A 16,813-nucleotide genomic window follows, 5' to 3' on the forward strand; every position below is an offset into this window, starting at 1 on the left:
AACAGATAGAGACCATCCCTGCCCAGTTATGGGCTCAGAAATTCCAATCAAGTAAATTTTAAGGAAACTGAACGGTGACTCTTAATAGAAGCAGCATGGCCTAGTGGAAAGAGCATGATCCAAGGAGTCTGAGGACCTGAGCTCTAATCCTGGCTCTGCCACTTGTCTGCTGTGTGACCTTGGGCAAATCATTTCCCTTTCCTGTCCCTCAGTTTCCTCACCTGTAAAATGGGGATCCCATGCCCATTCCCCCAAACCCACTTAGACTGGGAGCCCCATCTGGGAATGTGTCCAACCTAATTAAGTATTTAGAACAGTACTTGTGACAAAGTATTTGCTTAATAAGTACAATGATAATAATGATAATAATAAATTGAAGGAATCGTAGCTGAGTTGAAAAGGATGGAGAGGGGAAAGGTCTGCTTGAACATTTACAACCATGCATGAAGGTGAACACTTAGATGTATTTAGAAATAGATTTATTCATTCATTAAATTGTATTTATTAAGCGCTTAGTGTGTGCAGAGCACTGTACTAAGTGCTAGGGAAAGTACGGTTCAACAATAACCCGCATTCCCTGCCCACAACGAGCTCACAGTCTAGAGGGGAGATGTGATCCAGTCAGTATAGGAAAGGGGTGCAGAATCTTCTGCCCTGTAAACTCCACTAGTAATAATAATAATAACGATGGCATTTGTTAAGTGCTTACTATGTGCCAAGCACTGTACTAAGCACTGGGGTGGACACAAGCACATCGAGTTGGACACAGTCCCTGTCCCATTTGGGACTCACAGTGTCAATCCCCATTTACAGATGAGGTAACTGAGACACAGAGAGGTGAAGTGGCCTGCCCAAGGTCACACAGCAGACAAGTGATGGAGCCAGAAGTAGAACCCATGACCTCCTGAGCCCCAGGCCTGCGCTCTAGGCCATAAATTCCTTGAGGCTGGGAATCAGATTTACCAATTCCATTGTATAATACTCTCTCAGGTGTTTAGTACAGTACTCTGCACACAACAAACCCTCACTAATACAGATACAAGCTAATCAGGTTGGACACATTCCCTGTCTCCAGTGAGGGTCACAGTCTTAATCCTTGAGAAGGAGCATGGCTTAGTAGATGGAGCACGGGCCTGGGAGTCAGGAGGTCTTGGGTTCTAATCCTGGCTCTGCCACTTTTTTACCGTGTGACCTTGGGCAAATCGCTTCACTTCTCTGTGCCTGTTACCTCATCTGTAAAATGGGGATCGAGACTGTGAGCCCCTTGTGGGACAGAGGGACTATGTCCAAACCAATTTGCTTGTATTCACCCCAGCGCTTCGTACAGTGCCTGGCACATAGTAAGCAATTAATAAATGCCATTATTATTACTATTACTACAGATGAGCTTTCTGTATTACTACTACAGAGAAGTGAAATGACTTGCCCGAGGTCAAACAGACAAGTGGCAGAGCGGAGATTAGAACCCAGGTCCTTCTGATTCCCAAACCTGTGCTCTAACCACTTAAGTCACGCTGCTTCCCTCAAGCCCATTTATCGACTGGCATTAAATTTAGGTCAAAAGCTCGACAGGAGATTACAGTTTATAAAGGCTTGCTTAACACTTCTGTTGCTTCAGTGGGCCTGCAAACCCCCATATATTCCCTTTTTTTCCCCTTTACAAGGATGGCAATCTGTTCCCAGGTCACTAAGGCTGAGAATGAGTTTTGCGGACATTTTCCACTCCAGAGGAAGAGGCTTGGTTGACAAAAGGCACCATCTCGTAACTCTCTGGAGAGTTAGTCCTCACCATTGGCTTTAAAGCCCTTAATTACCTTTACCCGCCTCTACCTCACTTCGCTACTCTCCTTTTACAACCCAGCCCCCACACTTTGCTGCTCTAATGCTAACCTTTTCACAGTATCTCGATCTCACCGCCGACCTTTCGCCCACATCCTACCTCTGGTCTGAAACGCCCTCCCTCCTCATTTCAGACAAACTATCGTTTTCCCCCACAACAAAGCCCTATTGAAGGCCCAACTCCTCCAAGAAGCCTTCCCTGACTACGCCTTCCTCTCCTCTTCTCTCACTCCCTTCTGCGTCGCCCAGACTTGCTCCTTCATTCATTGCCCTTCCATCCTCACAGCACACAGGAATCTATCTGTCAGTGCATTTATTTATTCATCTGTGATTTACTGAGAAGCAGCATGGCGTAGTGGATAGAGCACGGGCCGGGGAGTCAGAAGGTCAAGGGTTCTAATTCTGCCTCCACCACTTCTCGGCTGTGTGACCCTGTGGAAGTCACTTCACTTCTTTGGGCCTCAGTGCCCTCATCTGGAAAATGGGGGTTGACACTGTGAGCCCCACGGGCGACGGGGATTGAACCTGATAGAGAAGCAGTGTGGCTCAGTGGAAAGAGCCTGGGCTTCGGAGTCAGAAGTCATGGGTTTGAATCTCACTCTGCCTCTTCTCAGCTGTGTGACTTTGGGCAAGTCACTTAACTTCTCTGTGCCTCAGTTCCTTCATCTGCAAAATGAGGATTAAGACTGTGAACCTCACGTGGGACAACCTGATTACCCTCTATCTACCCCAGGGCTTAGAACAGTGCTCTGCACATACCATTATTATTATTATTATTACTTATATGAGTGCCTGTCTCCCCCTGAAGCCTGTGAGCTTGCTGTGGGCAGGCATGTTTGTTATTTGATGGTGGTTGTATTATACTCTCCCTAAGAGCTTAATACAGTGCTCTGCACGCTGCAAGACCTCAGTAAGTACAAACGAATTTGTGAATGAGCTAACTCTCTTCCCCTCTTCAAAGCCCTACTGAGAGCTCATCTCCTCCAGAAGGCCTTTCCAGACTGAGCTTCCCCTTTACCTCTGCTCCTCCTACCCCTGCTCTTCTCCCTTCCCCTCCCCTCAGCATAGTGCACATTTCTATATATTATTTATTACCCTATTTATTTTGTTAGTGAGGGGCATATCTCTATGACTCCATAAGAGAAGCAGCATGGCTCTATGGAAAGAGCATGGGCTTAGGAGTCAGAGGTAATGGGTTCTAATCCCGACTCTGCCACTTGTCAGCTTTGTGACTTTGGTCAAGTCACTTCACTTCTCTGGGCCTCAGTTCCGTCATCTGTAAAATGGGGATGAAGACTGGGAGCCTCACATGGGAGCACTTGATTACCCTGTATGTATCTCAGTGCGTAGAAAAGTGTTCAGCACATAGTAAGCGCTTAAGGAATACCAACATAATTATCATTATTATCTATCTTGATGATGTTGCCTTGTTTTTGTTTCGTTCTGATTTGCTCTGCCGTCTGTCTCCCCTAGTTAGACTGTGAGCCTGTCATTGGGCAGGGATGGTCTCTCTCTGTTGCCGAATTAGACATTCTAAGCGCTCAGTCCAGGCTCAGCACATAATAAGCGCATAACAAATACCAACATTATTATTATTATCTATCTTGATGATGTTGTCTTGTTTCTGTTTCATTCTGTTTTGCTCTGCCATCTGTCTCCCCTGATTAGACTGTGAGCCCGTCATTGGGCAGGGATAGTCTCTCTCTGTTGCCCGATTGTCCATTCCTAAGCGCTTAAAACAGGGCTCTGCACAGAGTAAGCGCTCATTCAATACTTTTGAATGAATGAATGGAGCAGGGATGGCCTCTCTCTGTTGCCCAATTGTCCATTCCAAGGGCTTAGTCCGGTGCTCTGCACATAAGAAGTGCTCAATAAATACTATTGGATGAATGAATTAATAGGGCAGGGATGGTCTCTGTTGCCAAATTGTCCATTGCTCTGCACACACTAAGCGCTCAATCAATACAATTGAATGAATGAATGAATGAATGAATGGGGCAGGGATGATCTCTCTCTGCTGCCCAATTGTCCATTCCAAGCGCTTAGTACAGTGCTCTGCACAGAGGAAGTGCTCAATCAACACTATTGAATGAATGACTGAATGGGGCATGGCTGGTCCCTCTCTGTTGCCGAATTGTCTGTTCCAAGCGCTTAGTGCAGTGCTCTGCACACAGTAAGCGCTCAATCAATACTATTGAATGAATGAATGAATGAATGGGGCAGGGACGGTCTCTCTCTGTTGCCCACTTGTCCCTTCCAAGCGCTTAGTACAGTGCTCTGCACACAGTAAGTGCTCAATCAATACTATTGAATGAATGAATGAATGAATGAATGGGGCAGGAACAGTCTCTCTCTGTTGCCCAATTGTCCCTTCCAAGCGCTTAGTACAGTGCTCTGCACACAGTAAGCGCTCAATCAATACTATTGAATGAATGAATGAATGAATGAATGAATGGGGCAGGGCTGGTCTCTCTCTATTGCCCAATTGTCCATTCTAAGCACTTAGTGCAGTGCTCTGCACAGAGGAAGAGCCAAATCTGAATGAATGAATGAATGAATGAATGAATGAATGAATGAATGAATGAATGAATGAATGAAGCGACCCTTCAGGCGCCTGCGGAAGCGAGAGACCTCCACCGCCGCCGCCGCTCCCTCCCGCCCGCGTCGGTGCCTTTAATCGGCGGCGGCGCCGTGGTCTCGCGGGAACTGGGGTCCTTCGTGCTCGGGGCGCCCGAAATCTCACGGTATTTGAGGCGGGGGGCGGGGCCAGGCGGAGGAGGTTGGGCGGGGAGGGGCGGACGGAACCACCTGTTGATGGCAGGTAGCGCAGCCTGCCGCTGAACCTCCCCCCCGGCCGCCTCCCAATAGTTGTGCCCGCGCCTCCCTGCCCTCCGCCCCCTCCCGCCCCCTCCCGCCCCCTCCCGTCCCGTCCCGTCCCGTCCCGTCCCGTCCTGTCCTGTCCCGTCCCGCGCATGCTCCGTGCGCAGGCGGCGCAGGACTGGCGGCGGGGTTGTGGCGGCGGCGGCGGCGGCGGCGGCGGGTCGGGGACGGGCCGGGTCGGGCCGGTCACCCATCACATCAGCGGCGGGGCCGGGCCGGGGATGGGGATGTGAGCGGGGCCCGCGTGTGGGCGGGCGGCCGGCGGGATGGTGCGCAGCCCGGAGACGACCGTCCTCTTCCACCCGGGCCGAGCAGTCGTCGTTGCGGCCGGGGACCGCTGCGGGACGGTGGCGGAGGTAACTCCGGGCCGCGCGCGCTCCCTCCCCGCACCCGCAGGGAAAACCCTCACCTCCCACCCCCTTCTCCCCCGTCCTCCTCTCTGTCCCCCCTTCCCCCTCCCTGTTTCCCCATCCCCCTCTCTGTCCCCCCACCACCCCTCTGGGCCCCCATCCCCCCTTTGGCCCCCTCTCCGTCTCCCACATCCCCCCTCTGTCCCCCTCCCTCCTCTATCCCCCATCTCCCTCTTTGTCCCCCATCTGTCCCCCCATCCCCCTCCCTGTCCCCCCATTCCCCTCCCTGTCCCCCCATTCCACCCTCTCTGTTCCCCCCCATCTCCCTCTCTGTCCCCCCATCCCCCTCTCTGTCCCCCCGTCCCCCTCCCTGTCCCCCCATTTCACCCTCTATCCCCCATCCCTCCCCTGTCCCCCATCCCCCTCCCTGTCCCCCCATTCCACCCTCTCTGTCCCCCCATCCCCCTCCCTGTCCCTCCGTCCCCCTCCCTGTCCCCCCATTCCACCCTCTATCCCCCATCCCTCCCCTGTCCCCCATTCCCCTCCCTGTCCCCCCATCCCACCCTCCCTTCCCCATCCCTCTTCTGTCTCCCCATTCCCCCCATCTCCCACTCGGTCGCCCATCCCTCTCTCTGCCCCCCCCCCCCATCCCCTCTCTGGCTCCCTGCCTGTCCCCCCATCGCCCTGTCTGTCCCCCCACCCCACTCTGGCCCCTCCTCGTCTGTCCCCTTTCTGTCCCCGCCCCAGCCCCTGGGTAGTGGGTGCAGCCGTTGGGGACCACGGCCGTGGTTCTCCCCTCCTCCTCTTCCTCTCTCTCCGTCCCGGTCCCGGTCCCGGTCCCCGTCCCCGTCCCGGTCCCCGTCCCGGTCCCGGTCCCGGTCCCCCGATGTCGTGCCCAGCGGTGGGCGCAGCGCTTGGGCGGCGGCGGCGCTGCTGGGGGTCGGTGGTGGCCGTGGGTGGATGGATGTCGCCGAGGAGCAGGTCGGCTGGGGCCCCGACGTTTTCATTCGGTGGTATTTATTGAGCGCTTCCTCTGTGCAGAGCCCAGGACTAAGCGCTTGGAATGGACAATTCGGCAACAGAAAGGACCATCCCTGCCCAGTGACCCTCCCTTCCTCCCTTCGTCCCTTCCTCCCTCCCTCCCTCCCCTCCCACCCCCCGGGGCCCTCCACCCTCCGGACGGACCCCCGGCGGGCCACCGGGTCCCCCCTTCTGTCCCCCAGCCACATTCCCCATTTCCCCAACCCGAGCCTCACGTGGGACCACCTGATTATCCTGTATCTCCCCCAGCGCTTAGAACAGTGCTCGGCACATAGTAAGCCCTTAACAAATCCCAACATTATTATTCTCTGAACTCCCATCTCTTCTTCACCTCCTGCTTCTGCTCCCTGCCCACTCCCCTCCATGCACCTTCCTCCCTTCACCTTCTTTATTTCTATTTCATACACACACACATATATATATTCCATTTATATAATCATAATAATAATGGTATTTGATAAGGCATTTGTTAAAGCACTGTTCTAAGCACAGGGGTGGATACCAAGGTGATCGGGTGGTCCCACGTGGGGCTCACTGTCTTCACCCCCATTTTCCAGATGGGGGAACTGAGGCCCAGAGAAGTGACTTGTCCAAAGTCACCCAGCCGACAAGTGGCGGAGCCGAGATTTGAATCCATGATCTCTGACTCTCCAGCCCGTGCTCTTTCCACTCAGCCACGCTGCTTCTCTGTATATTTTCCATTGTTTATAGATACTATAAATATGTATATGCTCAGCTCTCGTCTACCTTCTTCCTTCTCTCACCACTGTCCACCCCTGGTCCTTACCTTCTTTCCCTTGCCTCCTGTCCCCCACCCCCATAGTTTCCTCCTCTTTTTCCTGTTATTCTTTGTCCTCTCCTCTTCTTTTGATTAGTAATCGCCTTCCTGTTTTTTGTTTCTTCCCCAACATACTTTTCCCATCCATGGAGAATTTTGCATGAGCTCTAACCATCCCCCACTTTCTCTCCCCCACTTTCTTCCCCCTTTCTTAAAATTTCTTTACCTTGTAAGCCCCCTTGTAATAATGATGGCATTTGTTAAGCACTTACTATGTCCGAAGCACTGTTCTAAGTGCTGGGGTAGACACAAGGTAATCAGGTTATCCCACGTGGGGCTCCCAGTCTCCATCCCCATTTTACAGATGAGGGAACTGAGGCCCAGAGAAGTGAAGCGACTTGCCCACAGTCACACGGCTGACAAGTGGCAGATCTGGGATTAGAACCCATGTCCTCTGACTCCCAAGCCCGTGCACTTTCCACTGAACCACGCTGCTTCTCATGATCCCTTGTCGCTTATCACTCTTCTTATCCTTTCCAAAGTGGTCTCTTTTCTCCTATTCCTCCAGCAGTAGTTTCATCTCCATCATGCCCTTCCATTCCCCTTCATTTCGTTCCCATCTGTTTTCTCCCCAGCCAGGTTTCTCATGCTGTTTTCTTATTTCTGCTCCCATCTCCCCACCTTCTTCTGTCCACCTGCTAAAGTCATCTTCCTTGAAAAGCGGAGGAAGCCACGAATCTCCTGTCCATTCATGGGACTGTCCAGTGTGTGTAATTTTAAGATGCATTAGTATTTGACTTGTCCACAAAACTGTCAAAAATGCACAACTAGCAGAAAGCTTGAATCAGAGCTCCCTGAATGCTATTTTTCTCATTGAAATGAAAATGGTATATAACTTCTCTGATGCAAAAAAGTGCAAAGTTTATTTTTAAAAATCAATTTTTCATTGCAATTTGATAGATGTGAATTTATTTTTTTATTGTGACGCATTGCATCATTCTTCTTTTCTTAAGGTTCGTTTTCCTCTCGATAAATGTTTATAATTGCGGTTAACTTTAGTAGAAGGTGCCTGCATTTTTAAGTAATTATCAAACCAAAACAAGGTAAAATCGGTGAATTACATATTTTAGTGAATACGGGGGGGAAAAAGTGGGTGGAACGTACTTTATTTCTATCGTGACGTTTTATGATTGACCAATACACTATTAAAATAAAAAAGGAATCAAATGCATCATTGAGAGATTTGACCTAGAAACTTCTTGTTTCTGCAGATCGATGAGTCTGTTTTGCCCGTCACTAGCATACGTACGGATGGCATAAAAGTTGCTTTCTATTAAGTCCTTTTTCTTGGTTAGGAATGAAAATGACTGCAATATAAATAGTGTAGTATATTTCTTGTAATCGCCAAAGTGTTTTTCACCTGTTAATTTACTCCTCGCAACATCCATATCAAGCTCAAATCCTAATGCTTCTATTTACAAGTAGACTAGTAAGGCCAAAAGCTTCAGTTCCCTGCCTGAGGTGATCCAGTGAATCAAAGGGAGAACTAGCCATCGAATGGTGGATTCAGGAAGTTGAACGTGCGGTTGACTAAATTTACAGTTGGTTGTTATAATCTCAGTAGAAGGAATGAACTCCCCATTTTTTTCTAGGTTCCATTTTATACTTTCTCCCTGGTCCATGTGGTGTTTGAATACACTTCTGTGATCCGTAGGGGAAATAAAGTTTCAAACTTGCCAAAAGAAAGGAGCCAGTTCCTCTGTACCACGGGCTTCTGTATGTGTTTTAATGTACTCCTTAATGTAATCTTCCGTGACATGTTAGTGAACTACTTCTGTAATCAGAAAGATAATGGCATGCTCTACCAGGCCCTTGACTGCCAACAAATCAGAATCCCAACTAAGACTCATTCAAGTAATTTAGAGATGCTTCTTAACCATTCTGCCCCAGTGTCCCCGCCTATAAAGTACAAGTAATGATAGTTGCCACCCTCTAACCTCAAGAGTGGCATGGTGAGGAACCACATTTAATGGATTTACCTCCATAAAGTCCTATTTAAATGCTTAATAGTAACCTCTTTGGGGAATAGGATAAAGGGAAGACAGGAGTTGGGCAGCTTAATTCCCTTCTGGATTAAATTGGAATTTTAAAAATTGAAGCAATATCATAATTATGGCATTTGGTGCTCACTATGGACTAAGCACCGAGGTGGATGCAAGATTATCCGGTCAGACGCAGTTCCTGCCCCACCTGGGGCTCATGATCTACCTTGTCCTCATTTTACCAGTGAGGAATGGAATCCCAGAGACGTTAACTTGCCCAAGGTCATCCAGCAGGCCGGATTACAAATCGAATCTCCTGACTCCCTGTCCCATGCTGTTTCTCCACAGGATCTAGGGATTGCCCAGAGGACAGCAACCTTTCTTAGAGTGGCATTAGATAGCGAGCTCTCTGTCAGCATGGCCTAGTGGAAAGAGCATGGGCCTGGAAACCAGGGATCTGGGTTCTAATCCCGGCTCTGCCCTTGCCAGCTGTGTGACCTTGGCAAGTTTCTTCATTGTGCATCAGTTTCCACATCTACAAAATGGGGATTCAATAACCTTTTCTCACTCCTAGTTAGACTGTGGGACAGGGAAGTGTCCGACCTGACTGTGTCTTTTATCCTCCCCAATGCTTAGTACCGTGCTTGGCACACAGTAAGCATTTAACAAATGCCATTATTATTATTATCATTATTATTGTTATTATAAATGTGTTAAATTGCATTCCCGAAGAACCTCACATTAAGAACAAATTGCACAGTACTCCATGGACACACCTGTTTCTTCCAGTATCGAAGCAAGATCTGTCCAGACCAACACAGTCTGAGGATTATTTCCTAATTTCTAAGGCACACGTTTTTTGGGTTTGTTTTGGGGTTTTGGTTTGGTTTTTTTTTTTTTTGGGTGGTATTGAGTGCTTACTATGTGTCGAGCACAGTTCTGAACGCTGGACTAGATAAAAGTTAATCAGACCAGATGTAGTCTCTGTTCCACATGGGCCTCACAAGTAGGAGGGAGAACAGGTTTTGAATCCCCAGCTTTTACAGTTGAAGAAATTGAGGTACAGAGAAGTTAAGTGACTTGCCCAAGATCAACACAGCAGCCAAGTGGCAGAGCCGGAATTAGAGTCCTGATCTTCTGACTCCCAGGCCCGTCCTATATCCAGGGGGCCGTGCTTGTTCAGTTACTTATTTGCTGCTTTACCTTTATCAAGGAGTCAGAAGTATCACAGTACTCTCGGTTCACTTGATGTCACAATCTGTTGAGAAGAGTGTATTTCCTTTAAGAAAGGGAAAAGTGTAGACAGTGCTCAGTGATTGGGATTGTTGTGGAAACTTCCTTTTTAAAAGTGTCTAGCACAGGCAAGTCAAAGAAAGTGACTCCTCATCCGTTTTTGGTGGTTAAAAAATTTTGGTTGCAGTAAGACTCAACTAGGAAATTTTTATGCCCATGATTATTCAAGGTTTAGGTAATCCTTCAAACAGTCTGGATTATGAGTTATTCTGGATTTTATTTGCAACATAGGTCAAACGTGACTATTCTGGATTGGTGTTGTGATTCTGTCTAGGTTCACTGAGGTGTCCTGCTTTTCCTAATTATGAGTATCTTTATTACTCCCAGAATGGACTAATTTATGCATTTTAAAAACTGTAATCCCTGTAAAGTTAGCCTGTAGAATGCAGCTGCCTCATCTATGATTGTTTTTAGCACCGTGGTAGCTCTGACACCTGCCCTCTGCAGTCTTCAGAAGTTGCCAGTAAGTCATGGACTTCAATTAGAAGTGCTGCTGACTGTAAACATATCTGAGTAATCTATGCCCCAAGGTCAAGCCTTGAAAATCAACTTTCCAATTTTACATTGGCAAATATAGCTTCAGTTCGAGCCAGCCTACATTCTGTTTAGCCATAACCTCTGCCACTTGAGGGAGAGACTCACCTTTTAAATCACCTTAAAGTTGAAGGATGGATATTTACTGAGAAGCAGCGTAGCCCAGTGGAAAGAATACAGACCTACTCTCTGCTCTGTCACTTGCCTGCTGTTGTGACCTTGGACAAATTACTTACATTCTCTGTGCTCTGTTTCCTAAACAGTGTAATGGGGATTACGTACCCGCCCTCTCTCCCTCTTAGCCTTGTGTAGGACAGATACCATGTCTTAGGCGATTGTTATTGTGTCCACCCCAGCGAAGCATTTAGCATAGAGAAGCAGCGCGGCTTAGTGGAAAGAGTACGGACCTGGGAGTCGGGGGACGTGACTTCTAATCCTGGCTCTGCCACTTGTCTGCTGTGTGACCTTGACTGAGCCACTTATCCTCTCTGTGCCTCAGTTGCCTCATCTGTAAAATGGGGATTATAACTGTGAACCCCACGTGGAACAACCTGATTACTCTGTATCTACCCCAGTGCTTAGAACAGTGCTTGGCACATAGCGCTTAACAAATACCAACATTATTATTTCTTGGCACATAATAAGTGCTTAACAAATATTATTATCCTCCTTATTGCTGGTTTGGAGGCATAGGGTTAGAGAAGTAAACAGATGTGTTATGTCTTTCAACCTCTAGTACTGATTCCTTTTCATGCTGAACCAGCCTATTACACTTCCTAACAATAATAATAATAATTATGGTATTTTGCACTTACTGTGTGTTAAGCACTGAACTGAATGCTGGGGTAGATACAAGATAATCAGGTCACAGTCTAAATGGGAGGGAGAACAGGTATTGAATTCCCATTTTGCAGATGAGAGAACTGAGGAACTGAGAAGTTGTGACCTGCCCAAGAGCACAAAGCAGTTTAGAATCCAGATCCTGTGAATCCCATCTCCTTACTCTTTCCATTAGGTCATGCTCCTTCTCCTCAAAAGCAAGATTTTTAGGCTTGAAAGAAAACCTGTTTGATAACTAGCCATGGATTCTCTTAGTTGTGTAAGTAGAGATAAGCCTCACAAATATTAGCTGAAGAGAACAGCTTTCCCAGACTTTAAAAAAAAAAAAGCCATAATATCCAGGCTCCATTCAGGTAGGAGTGGAGGGAGGATGGTTCATAACTCTCTCCCACTCTTCAAACTCCTCCGAAAATACCATCTTCTCTGGGAAACCTTCTTTGATTAATTGACAACACCCCAAGCAGATCAATCCAGTCAACACCATGTTTATTAGATATTTTATTCCAATCCTTGGCAATTGTTTATATATTTTTTAATTTATATATTCAGTTATTCAGTGATTTCATTGATACAGGTTCATTACATCATGCTATATGCTTGTTGTTTGCCTGCTGTGTGAAAAATAATTTTTGCCTGTTCACCTATAGCTTGTAAACTCCTGGAGGAAGGTCAATGGCGTTGTCTTCTTTCCCTTGTTTGTCTCCTAAGTGCTTGGTATTGTTCATCATGCATAGCAGTGGCCAGAGTAAATGATGGTGTAGAAGAGGAGATGTCTGCTCTCAGACCCAGCTGGTGTTTTGGGTGTTGTTGAAACTTCCCTTGTTCTCAATCAACTTTCGATGGGAAAAGCCCTTGGCCTGGAGAACCTGGTTTACAGAGTCCTGCTGGGATATTAGTAGTAATAGCATTACTATTTAAACCAAATTTAATTCTCATTCATGTTTCCGCCCTCCCCCCACCACACACACACTTAGTGTAAATCTTTGCGTATAATAGAAGCCAAATACTTCAGTCATTCAATCAGCGGTACTAATGGTAGGCAGAATGCTCTTCTAGCACTTGGGAAAATACAGTTACAGGAGAATCAGTCGATAGGATCCCTGTCCACTAAGAACTTACATTTTAGAGAGGGAGAGTACAATAAAATAATTACAAATAAGTGTTATGGGGTGAATATTCACATGCATAAGTGATGCAGAGGGGAGAGCAAGTAGGAGAAATGAAGACCTAGGGGAGGCCTTTTGGAGGAATGTGATTTTTAAGAGGGCTTTAAAGGTGGAGAAGGTGGTCGACTGTCAGAAGTGAAGGGGAAGGGAGTTCCGTGCCAGATGGAGAATGTGGGCATGGACTAGTATTGTTTATCATACTTTAAAAGAAGATATGGAGAAACACAGAGCTTCAGAGAGAGCAACACATAGCTTAAGGATTTGAAAAACAGCTTTGTGGAAGATCAAATAATGTCTTAACCTGTACTGTCCACCTAAAAGAAAGTCAGTGAGACTCCAAAAAGTCCCTTTGCTAGCTTTGTGGGACAGCAAGTATATTTGTATAATCTGCTCACGCTGCCTGTTGCTGTCATTTTTGGATCCCCTAAACCAAAGACATGATCTTGCTTAACCTTTCTCTGTTTATGTCTCTGATATCTATGTCTTTTGCTTTCAGTTTATCTCTCCCTGGATCAGTGATTATTTCCTGCCTTTACTGTTATTCATTCATCCATTCATTCATTCAGTAGTATTTATTGAGCACTTACTATGTGCAGAGCACTGTACTAAGCGTTTGGAGTGTACAATTCAGCAACAGATAGAGACAATCCCTGCCCATTGATGGGCTTACTGTTACCCACCCCAGTTCTTGGGCCATTGACACTGTTCCTTTCTCCAATTTACTCACTTTTATCCTTGAAAAAGCACTGTGACTTAATGGAAAGCGCATGGGCCTGGGAGTCAGAGGACCTGAGTTCTAATCCTGGCTCCACAATTGAGTGCTCTGTGATCTTGAGCAAGTCAGTTCACTTCACTGTACCTCAGTTATCTCATCTGTAAAATGGGAGTTAAATTCTCCCTCTGATATAAACTGTGAGCCCCATGTCGGGCAGGGAGTGTGTCCAAATTAATTATGCCTGGCACATAGTAAGGGCTTAACAAGTACCATTAAAAAAATGCCTCCTGTGCCTAGCAGTGCTATATTTCTCCACTAAATGGAGAGCATAACTAAGCTCTGTGAAACTTAATTTGTCAATCATTATTTGCTATTTTCAGTATCTTCTATTATTTGAGAGTTTTATAAAAAGTCGCTTTTTTTGGTTCCTAAAAAGAAACAATACAATGATCGACTTGTCTCATTTGACAAAGATGTGTATAATTAGGGGAAACGTAGCGCTGAATAATTGTTCTTTTCCTGAATGGTTGATTATTAAGGACCTGAAGTTCTATTAAACTGTATTTCTAATATTCCCGAAATAAGCTCGTTTTGCATGTTTTGTTCACATTTATGTCATCACATTATGAACTACGCAATGTCATTTTCCAAGAACTCTACTTTTTATAAAACTCAGCAAAATACTGCTCTAAGTAGAGTGAAGCCTCTAATAACTGGCATTTCCAATATCCCCTAATATGACAGCAAATTATGGCTGACCCAGCTCTCCATCCAGCTTTAGAAGGAGTTTACAATGACCAGGATATGTTGGCTAAGAAGGGGATGAGATACTTTGCATAAACTCTCCCTGTTGAGTCCCAACAGGTCAGGTTAAGCAAGCATCAAAGTGTTCTTTTAATCTGACTGGCAAACAATCCTCTAAGAAGAGCTTTAGTGTCTAGTTGGGGAGGAGACTACAACCCAGTTCACCCACTTTACTCCTTTAAAGGCAACCCAAATCTCGTATACCTCACGTACCATGCCTCCTTCTCATATATTTCACCACTGACCTCTTGCCCATATCCTCCCTCTGACCTAGAACTCCCTTCCCCTTCATATACTTCAGACCACCACTCTCTCCACCCTCCTAACACCCTCCTAAAATTGCATCTCCTCCTAGAGGTCTTCCCTGATTCAGCCCTCTTTTCCCCTACTCCCTCTTTCTTCTGTGTCAACTAAGGAGTTTGATGTGGAGGTAAATGGGCAAGTCCTGGAGGTTCTTCAGGAGTAGGGAGCTGTGGAATCAATTTTTTTTTTTTTTTTTTTTAGGAAAATGATCCAGGGAGCAGAGTGAAGAGAGACATTTGATCCTTTTTTTCAAAGACCTCACTGTATACTGGGGAAAAACACTATACATAAGTGCTGTGGGATGGGGGTGAACTGGGTGTTCCCTAGTGAATAGAAGTGCTGAAATGGCTGTAGGGGGAGAAACAAGTTGGGGAGAACATTTCAGTGATAGCGGTTGACTTTTCTATTTATTTATTATTGTTTTAATGAGATGTTCTTCCCCTTGACTCTATTTATTGCCATTGTTCTTGTCTGTCTGTCTCCCCCGATTAGACTGTAAGCCCGTAGAAGTGCAGGGACTGTCTCTATCTGTTACCAATTTGTACATTCCAGGTGCTTAGTACAGTGCTCTGCACATAGTAAGCGATCAGTAACTACTATTGAATGAATGAATGAGCACTTTCTGTGACAGAACACTGTACGGAGCACTTGAAAGAGTGCAGTACAGCAGTTTTAGAACATTCCCTGCCCACAAGGATTTGAGATCATCAGAGAAGGCCTTCTGTGTATTTTTGTGGTGTATGTTGCTCCAGTTAAGTGCTTCAGTTCCTCTGAAGATAAAATGGAAAAAAAAATGTTCTTAAGTGACTATTTTTAGAATTGATGATGTTTTTGACAATAGTGCCCAAAAGCCCTTAGACATAACTATTAAGGAAATGCAAAGGTTATTACATGAAGGGAGAATGTAACAATAATACAACTGATAGCTTCACATAAGGTGAGATGGAGGGAAGCCACAGCTCCCTACTCCTGAAGAATCTCCAGTGTTCGCCCTTGCATTTCTTCATCAAACTCCTTAAGTGATGCAGAAGAAAAGGGAGTAGGGAAAAAGAGGGCTGAATCCCGATTAGACTGTAAGCCTGTCAATGGGCAGGGATTGTCTCAATCTGTTGCCGAATTGTACATTCCAAGCACTTAGTACAGTGCTCTGCACATAGTAATCGCTCAATAAATACTATTGAATGAATGAGTGAATCAAGGAAGACCTCTAGAAGGAGATGCAATTTTAGGAGGGTATTAGGAGGGTGGAGAGGGTGGTGGTCTGAAGTATATGAAGGGGGAAGGTGTTCCAGGCCTTTTAGTATTTTACTTCAGATGAGCTTTGAAGGGAATGAGAGCAGAGGTCTGCTGGATGTGAAGAGAAAGGGTGTTCCAGGCAGAGGGGAGGGTGTGAGCAAGAGATGGTGAGAGAAGACCAAGACATTATGAGTAGCCTGGCTTGTAAAGAATGGGCAAACTGGGATGTAGTGGGAGAGGAAGGAAGATAAGTAAGATGGGAGAGAGCTGACTGAGTACATTAAAGCCTATGATGAGGAGTTTCTGTTTGATGTGGGGAAAATGGCCAACAATTGGAGATTTTTGAGGAGTGGGGAGACATGCAAAATGATTTAGAAAAATGATTTGGACAGCAGGATGAAATATAAAAATAATGAAGTTTGTATGTAACAAGCTCTCTAAATGCATTTTCTCTGTCTTTACAGTGAGGTTGTAATCAGAATGACTCCATAAAAGTGTTTTTCTTGTTTTAAAGGTGTTTTCTCAATAGGTTCTGCTTATGCTCACTGTATTGATATTTCCCTTTTACTGTTAATTCATCCAGACTATGATAGGTTATAAACCCGTGATGGTAAGGAACAGGAATCTCTAATGGGAAGCAACATGGCCTCATGGATAGAGCGTGGGCCTGGGAGTCAAAAGTAATTTTGTGCTAATCCTGGCTCTACCACTTGTCTGCTGTGTGAATTTGGGCAATTTACTTAACTTCTCTGTGCCTCGGTTACCACATCTCTAAAATGGGGAATTAAGATTGTGAGCCCCATGTGGAACATGAACTGTGACCAACCTGATTGGCTTTATCGACCTCAGTGCTTAGTACAGTACCTGGCACAAAGTAAGCGCTTAACAAATACCATAAAAAAGAGTCCTATAACTGTGTCTTCTTCCTCAAGTACAGGCAAGAAAACTGCACATTTAATGTTGGTCTACCCCACTAGCCTGTAAACTCTTTG

At 46.1% G+C, this 16,813-nt stretch overlaps 1 protein-coding gene across 6 annotated transcripts in view; it reads left to right on the plus strand.

The window, feature by feature from the left end:
- The first annotated feature begins 4,934 nt into the window (after window positions 1–4,934).
- FAM135A (family with sequence similarity 135 member A) overlaps window positions 4,935–16,813 on the plus strand; it is a 97,572-nt gene continuing 85,693 nt past the window's right edge. For 2 of the 6 annotated variants that reach the window (XR_003762024.2, XM_039912308.1), the window contains exon 1: window positions 4,935–5,075. The gene's annotated coding sequence lies outside the window, so the exon portion shown is untranslated. The remainder of the gene's footprint in view (window positions 5,076–16,813) is intronic. The other 4 variants (XM_029072107.1, XM_029072113.1, XM_029072120.2 and 1 more) reach the window with 2 other exon arrangements.

This window comes from Ornithorhynchus anatinus, chromosome 1 (assembly GCF_004115215.2).
Source record: "Ornithorhynchus anatinus isolate Pmale09 chromosome 1, mOrnAna1.pri.v4, whole genome shotgun sequence".
Taxonomy (NCBI): Eukaryota; Metazoa; Chordata; class Mammalia; order Monotremata; family Ornithorhynchidae; genus Ornithorhynchus; species Ornithorhynchus anatinus.